This window comes from Populus nigra, chromosome 3, assembly GCF_951802175.1.
Source record: "Populus nigra chromosome 3, ddPopNigr1.1, whole genome shotgun sequence".
Classification (NCBI taxonomy): Eukaryota; Viridiplantae; Streptophyta; class Magnoliopsida; order Malpighiales; family Salicaceae; genus Populus; species Populus nigra.
In genome coordinates, this window is record NC_084854.1 from 12673997 (window position 1) to 12682640 (window position 8644).

Genomic DNA, 8644 nt, shown 5'->3' on the forward strand with positions numbered 1-8644 from the left:
CTCATACATCTAGTGGGGGTATGTACAACCTTAGGGAAGATCATGACTTCCAAGCCAAGTTTACATCTTTAGCTAGAAAAGTTGAGGCACTAGAATTAAAAAAGAGTGGTCAACTAAAATCTGTTCAAGACATTGTGTGTCAACTCTGTGAAACCAATGAACATTTAACCAATGATTGTCCAACTTTGCCTTCTTTTAAGGAATGTCTCCATGAACAAGTTCATGCTTTAAACAGTTTCCAAAGGCGCAAACATAACCCATACTTGCAAACATACAATCCTGGTTGGAGAAATCACCCAAATTTCAATTTGAAGAGTGATAATAATAATGCACAAACTTCACAGCCACCGTTTCAAGCACACCATAATTTCCAAAATTCTCATGGATATGCACCTCCTTATGCTCCCCCTCTTAGAAGAAATCTTGAGAAAACATTGCATGCATTTATGGAAAAGCAAGAGGCAATTAACACTCAACTTGCTCAAAGCATGACAGATGTTAAAGATACTCTTGCAAAGTTCACATCTGCTCTCAGTTTTCAAGAGAAAGGTAAGTTTCCATCTTAACCACAACAAAATCCCAATGGGCAATACAATGTGAATGCAAGTAGTTTGGGAAGCCAACACATGGATCAAGCCAAATCAGTCATCACTCTTCGCAGTGGTAAGGTTATTGAAAAACCCATTCTTGAACCTTGTGAGAAAGATGATGAGTCAATCTCTGAGAGTAAGGAAAAGGTTAAATCTGAACATTGCGAAGAAAAGACTGATTCCCTGCCAGCACTTCCATTTCCTCATTCCATGACTAAACAAAGGAAAGTCAATCACAACTCTGAAATCTTTGAAACTTTCAAACAGGTAAGGATCAATATACCTTTGTTGGATGCTATTAACAGGTTCCTTCTTATGCTAAATTTTTAAAAGATCTGTGCACTGTGAAGAGAAAAATAAATGTGAAAAAGAAAGCCTTTTTAGCCGAACAAGTAAGTGTCATTCTTCAGAACAATAATGCTTTGAAATATAAAGACCCTGGTTGTCCTACAATTTCTTGCTTTATCGGAGAACATAAAATTGAAAAAGCCTTACTTGATCTTGGAGCTAGTGTGAATTTACTTCCATATTCAGTTTTTCAAAGTCTCAATCTAGGTGAGTTAAAACCAACTTCTGTAACTCTTTTACTTGTCGATAGATCTGTAAAGGTGCCTAGAGGAATAGTTGAAGATGTGTTAGTACAAGTTGATAAATTCATTTATCCTGTGGATTTTATTGTCTTGGACACACAACCTGTTGAAGCATGTAATTCATTTCCTATTATTTTAGGGCGTCTGTTTCTTGCAACTTATAATGCATTGATTAATTGTAGGAATGGACTGATGAAGCTATCTTTTGGAAACATGACATTGGAGATGAATATTTTCAACATTTGCAAGCAACCTGGAGATGATAATGATTTACAGGAAGTGGACTTTACTGAAAAATTAGTTCATGATCAATTTCAAACCACTTCCAATGAAATTGAGATTGATGAATCTGATGATTTGCAAATGGTCTATTTTCAGGAAGAATCAAAGGCAAGTAATTGGAGACCACAAATTGAGGAATTGCCGCCACGATCAATTGAGCCAATACCTTCAAGTGTTCAACCACCAAAACCTGATTTGAAGCCGTTACCCCTCAATCTCAAATACTCATTTTTGGGAGAAAATGAAACTTTTCCGGTAATAATCTCTTCCAAACTTAATGCACGGCAAGAAGGTAAGTTATTACAAACTCTGAAAATGCACAAAAATTTATTAGGATGGACCATAGCTGACATAAAAGGAATTAGTCGTTTGATTTGCACTCACAGAATTTATTTGGAGGAAAATGCTAAACCCTCTAGAGAAATGTAACGAAGGCTTAATCCTAATATGAAAGAAGTAGTGAAAAATGAAGTCATTAAACTTCTAGATAATGGAATCATTTATCCTATTTCTGACAACAAATGGGTAAGTCCTACTCAAGTAGTACCTAAGAAGTCTGGAGTCACTGTGATAACAAATGAAAAAAATGAGTTAATTCCAACTAGGACTATTATTGGTTGGCGCATGTGCATTGATTATAGGAAACTTAATTCAATGACTAGAAAAGATCATTTTCCTTTACCTTTCATGGATCAAATTCTAGAAAGAGTTGCAAGTCATGAATTTTATTGTTTTCTAGATGGCTATTCAGGCTACAACCAAATTGAAATTGCATTGGAAGATCAAGAGAAAACTACTTTCACATGTCCATTTGGTACTTTTGCATATCGAAGGATGCCTTTCGGATTATGTAATGCACCAGCCACATTTCAAAGATGCATGCTTAGTATATTCAGTGATATGGTTGAACGTTTTCTTGAGATTTTTATGGATGACTTTTCTGTTTTTGGTGATTCATTTGATGATTGTTTGACTAACTTAGAAAAGGTTTTGAGCAGGTGTGAAGAGAAGAATCTTGTACTGAATTGGGAAAAATGTCATTTTATGGTAACAGACGGCATTGTACTTGGTCACATTATTTCATCAAAAGGAATTGAGGTTGACAAATCTAAAATCGAGGACAATTGCCAGCTCATTGGAGTACCCAAGACAAAAGAATGTTCTTGAATAAAGTGAAGAACTTTTATTAAGATGACCCTTATTTATTCAAATATTGTCCTGATCAAATATTTTGAAGATGCATTCTTGACAATGAGGTAAGTAGTGTCATTAAATTTTGTCATTCTGAGGCATGTGAGGGCCATTTCTCATCAAGAAAGACAACTGCAAAAATCTTACAATGCGGATTTTACTGGCCCACCATGTTCAAGGACTCACATGCATTCTGCAAGATTTGTGAAAATTGTCAAAAGTTGGGATCTATTTCAAAACGTCACATGATGCTTTTAAATCCTATTATTATCATTAAGATCTTTGACTGTTGGGGTATAAATTTCATGGGTCCATTTCCTTCATCATTTGGTTTCGTGTACATATTAGTCGCAGTAGATTATGTTTTAAAATGGATAGAGGCAATTCCAAGTAGAAACAATGATCACAAAACAGTGATAAAATTCTTGAAAGAAAATATTTTGAGTCGATTTGGAATCCCTCGAGCCATGATAAGTGATGGTGGAACACATTTCTGCAACAAGCCATTTGAGTCTTTAATGAAGAAATATGGAATCACTCACAAATTTGCCACCCCTTATCACCCTCAGACTGGTGGACAGGTAGAGCTTGCTAATAGGGAGATCAAACAAATCTTGGAGAAAACAGTGAACCCTAATAGGAAAGACTGGTCTTTAAGACTTAATGATGCACTTTGGGCTTATCGAACTGCTTATAAAACATCATTAGGTATGTCACCTTATAGACTAGTCTATGGAAAACCTTGTCACTTGCCTGTGGAACTTGAACATAAAGCTTATTGGGCTATTAAAGCTTTCAATTCAAACCTTGATGATGCTAGTCAGCTGCGTAAGTTACAAATAAATGAGCTTGAGGAAATAAGAAATGATGCATATGAAAATTCAAGAATTCATAAAGCAAGAATCAAAGAGTTTCATGACAAGAAAATATTGAGAAAAACATTCAATGTTGATCAAAAAGTCTTGCTTTATAATTCTCGACTCCATTTATTTCCTGGAAAACTAAGATCAAGATGGAGTGGTCCTTTCATTGTGAAACATGTGTATCCATATGGGGCCTGTGATATCGAGAATCCAAAGAATGACAATGTTTTCAAGGTAAATAGACATCGTTTGAAAGTCTACTTTGACAATTTTTCAGTTGAAAATGATTCTATTGAATTGAGTGATCCTATATATAAAGATTGATTCGTTTTCTCACATTGTTTTGTGTTTCGTTTTGCTAGTTTCTCTCACCCCGGTCAAAAGGCGGATAACGGTACTCCGTGACTTAAGTCGGTTCTTTCAGTTTCCCATAATAACTGATATCTGTATATATTTGTGCAATTCTTTGCTCTTTCTCTCTTCTTTGAATCTCTTCTCCAATTCTCATTTCAAAATGGACACCACTCTTGAAAAATTGAAAAAGTGCTTTCCCGCTCTGCCTCATAATGCAATTACAAAAATTTACCGTGCTAGGTGTGTAAGATTGAAGTTGTTAATGAATCATGGAATTCCTGAAGATATTCGCTCGCTGATTGAAGCAAAGGTCTGATTATCAGGTGAGTCCTTCAATTCTTTCATTTCACACATGCCTGGAACAGGTAAAAGCACTTTTACAAAGAAACGTCATGCAAAACGACTGAAAATCTGTCACCGATGTGCTAGATGGACTTGTAATGCAACATGTCGTTCATTAGGAATGGTATCTATAAACCGTGAAGATAAAATACAATTCATTAAGGATGGCCTGAGTAAGGGGTCTTTAGATAATCTTTTGTTGACCCTTGAGACGCATCCTAGTGGAGATGTGTATCGTGCAATTCATGATTTATGGCCCCATTTTCATAAAGAACATGATAGACTTAGTCTTGGGAATCTGACTAAAAAAGAACCTGTTTGCCAATTTTTAAGAAAACTAGATGGGAAGCCTATCCCCGACCCATAGAGGGCGTTTAAGCCGTTCTTGAACGTAAAACCAAGGGAAGATGTGAGCCACAATCACAACTACCTGTACATACACTTGCTTTTTTAAAATAAATAAATAAATAAAGAGAGAGAGTGTGTGTGTGAGAGAGAGACTCCAGCTGGCTTACATTTTCAATTTCTCATCTATAAAATCTTCTCTTCCTTCCCCTCATTTCTACTCAACCCTTACATTAGACAGATATAGAAGCGTGTAGAAATGGCAGGTTCCTCAAGTTATCACATAAAAAATATTTGTGTTTTCAGTGGATCTAGTCCTAGAAAGGAAATAGTTGTTTTAGAAGCAGCAAATCATCTTGGTCAGGTACTAGCTGAGAGAAAGATTCATTTAGTGTACGGGGGAGGCAGCCTTGGGTTAATGGGGGGTGTGTCAATAGCTGCATTTTTAGGAGGTAGTCAAGTTTTGGGGGTCGTCCCCGAAGCTTTAACAAAAAGGGACATCATTGGAAGAACAATTAGAGAGGAACTACAGGTCTCCACAATGTTTGATCAAATGAATACAATGTTTAACCATGCTGATGCCTTCATTGCCTTACCAGGTGGTCTGGGCATATTGGAAGAGATCTTTCATATTTCCTCTTGGGCCCAACTTCACATTCACCATAAACCTATCGGTTTGCTCAATGTTAATGGTTTTTATGATAATTTGTTGTCTTTTATTGATCAAGCTGTGGAACAAGAATTTCTAACATCTTCGGCACGACAAATCATAATCTCTGCTGCTACTGCTGAACAGTTGATCGACAACCACAATCTTTCACCCCTGTAATTGATCCTTCCATGAGTCGCATAAATTGGTCAACTACAGAAAGCTGTAAAAAGCTTAGATTGGATTTCAGCCTTCGTTTGTGAATCCTTGTGTCTTTTGGTTTTATTTCAAGCATAATATTTAGTTCTGTTATTTCTTATATTTGTTTAAGTGTGTTTCAGGTTTGTCAGTGTTCATTGTTTCAGGTGATGTCTTCTATACTCTATCTTTCTACCTTAGGACATTGAGGACAATGTCTCGTTTTGGTTGGGGGGAGAGGGTAGTAGTAATTAAAAAAAAAACTAACCAACTAACTGTTTTTGTTTTTAAAAACCATTTGGCAAAACTGTTATTACTAGGATGGCAGAGTAAGGGGGAATGACTCTTGAGATGCATCTTAGTAAATATTTTCTAATGGTTATTTGCAATATTCATAACAAGGCCTATTAGAATACTTCTTGAAATATTCAGGTTTACAAACTCTCGCATTGTTATCACTTGGTTCTGCTGATATACTCATTTAACAAATATTCTTAAACCTTCATTTTCACATACACACTTTAACATATGATTGTGGGTTGCACATTGGATTATTACATTATTTATATTCTTTTGTTAAAGGTAACAACTAAGGGATAGGGATAGTCTATAATATGCAAAAAAAAAAAACAAAAAAAAAAGAAGAAAATGATGATAATAAAAACGTAGATAAGTTTGATTTCGTAGCCTCCCTAACCTAAGCAATTAAGCCGGAAGGGGTGTTTTAACACCTAATACCCTAAAGTCAACTGACTTGGGAACTATTGTCCCAAAGCTTGTTACATGGGTTAAGGACAAAAGCTTAAGGGAATCAAACATTGCACTATCTACGTATCAGTATCTGCAACCCGAGTTACTAAGCTCGTAGGGGTGTCTCAACACCTAATGCCCTAAGATCAACTGGTATGGGAGTCATTGGCCCAAAGCTCGTTACATGGGTTAAAGATGCATTGTGTTTTAAGTTATATGTATAGATATTAAAAAAAAAGTAAAATAAAATAAAATAATCCCAACCCAAGGAAGTTAACCTTAAACATTAGAACAAAATATTGTTTTCTTCCAATAAAAGCCCCATCATCTATGTTTCATACATTGAGCACATAACAGGAAGGTTTATTAATATTTTGTTTAAGAGATATTGAGCAGATATATAAAATTTAATTAGAGTTTGTTTATCTGGATAGATTAATGGAAGTTGAATGATGAATGCCTTGCTTTGTGGAATTTGCAATTTTTTTTTCTATTTTAACGCTTTAATTACTAGGGACTAGTAATAAGCTAGTTGGGGGTGTGATTAGTATTTAAAAGTGCATTTTTATCAAGGTTTTGTATCATCATTTTGCACTTGAAGTATCAATAACTCCTTAACTAAAGCATGTTTTATAATAGATATAAGATACTTTAATTTATGGTAAATGTTCATCTTAAATGCAGGCCTATCACATAAATGAAAGAATTGATTGATGAGTTGAAGTACTGAAATTGAAAGGACAAAGAGATGGCCAAACTTAGAAAAGAAATGCTGGTGCAGTCCAAACTGGAACACTGTTCTGTAATTGGGTCATATCTGGAGCTGTAGATCTTGAATTTAGGTCTATTTTATATGGATAGAAAGATAAGACATAGGCCTACAACTTTCATGTGGAGCCCAAGATTTAAAAAGGCCGTTTTCAAGTCCAAATTGTAGCAAAAACAAAGAAGTCTGAATCTGTCCTGCAGCCCAGATACTGTTCTGTGTTCAGCCCATATCTCGAGTTCTAGAAGTTCAAATGATCTCAAATTTTTACCCTGGAAAGATGAGACAATTTTCTAGAACTTTCATGATTTAAGTTTGTTCAAATTATGACGTCATCAATGACGTTTTTGGTAGATAAGAAGATAAGAATTGTCACCAAGTCAAGATGTGGCCACCCACTCATCAATTAGTCAACAAATCAATAGTTCTGAATTTTGGCTTATAAAAGGAGGCATTTGCCATGTATTTAGGCATCTTGGTGTTCAGATCAAGATCATGCTCTTGCTCTCTCTTTTGTAATACTTAAGTTTTATATTAATCTCTTGTTTATGCCTTTCATTTCCTTTTCTTTACTTAGTTAACTTCTTTCTCATTTATGTTTTTATCTTGTTTATTTATGTTTCTTTCTTTCATTATGTCTAGCTAAATTAATTATGTCAAGGTGAAAAGGGTACACTAATGGTGTAAGAATAAGTATAATATAAACTTAACATGAACCTTAATGTTGGATACTAACATGCTTTATATTTGTTATCTTGTTCACTTTTAATACTTTGCTTGTTCAATGGTTAATCTATATTTATGTTGTATAACACTTGGTACAACAAATACTTGGCACTTTCATAGCCCATACTGTATAGTATAACCGACACCTGAGCTATGAAAGGAACTTGATTTGTTGTTAACATAAGTTATAATCATGAATGCCTGACAACATTTACAAGTATTAGCATTATTCGAATAAGATAACTAATGTAATAATGTTAACAATTTATAATCTGATTGGAACCTCCTTTGTGTGTGGTTTCCAGTTGAGTAATAAAAAGAGTTTATATTATACTTGTTTGAAATACCATTAGTGGATCCTCTAACCTTGACAATTATTTTTATCCTTGTTTAATCCTTACATTAATATCACATCTCAAAGCTCTCTTTAACTTATTGTTGTTGTTGTTGTTGTTGTTGTATTATTGTTGTTTATAATTTATACAATTAACCTCCCTGTGGTTCGACCCCGATCTTGCCAGGTTATTTATTACTTCGACACTCCTGCACTTGGGAAAAGACATTAGTCTTTTGGTCGTGTCACCTTACCAGGTGGTCTGGGCACATTGGAAGAGATCTTTCATATTTCCTCTTGAGCCCAACTTCACATTCACCATAAACCTATAGGTTTGCTCAATGTTAATGGTTTTTATGATAATTTGTTGTCTTTTCCTGTTCAAGCTGTGGAACAGGAATTTCTAACATCTTTGGCGCGACAAATCATAATCTCTGCTGCTACTGCTGAACAATTGATCGACCAGCTACAATCTTTCACCCCTGTCATTGATCCTTCCATGAGTCGCATAAATTGATCAACTACAGAAAGCCGTAAAAAGCTTAGATTGGATTTGAGCCTTCGTTTGTGAATTCTTGTGTCTTTTGGTTTTATTTCTAGTATAGGATTTTGTTATGTTATTTCTTATATTTGTTTAAGTGTGTTTTAGGTTTGTCAGTGTTCG

At 34.9% G+C, this 8644-nt stretch overlaps 1 pseudogene; it reads left to right on the forward strand.

Moving 5' to 3' along the window:
- Positions 1–206: 206 nt before the first annotated feature.
- LOC133689206 (uncharacterized) lies at positions 207–8221 on the forward strand (annotated as a pseudogene).
- Positions 8222–8644: the final 423 nt, after the last annotated feature.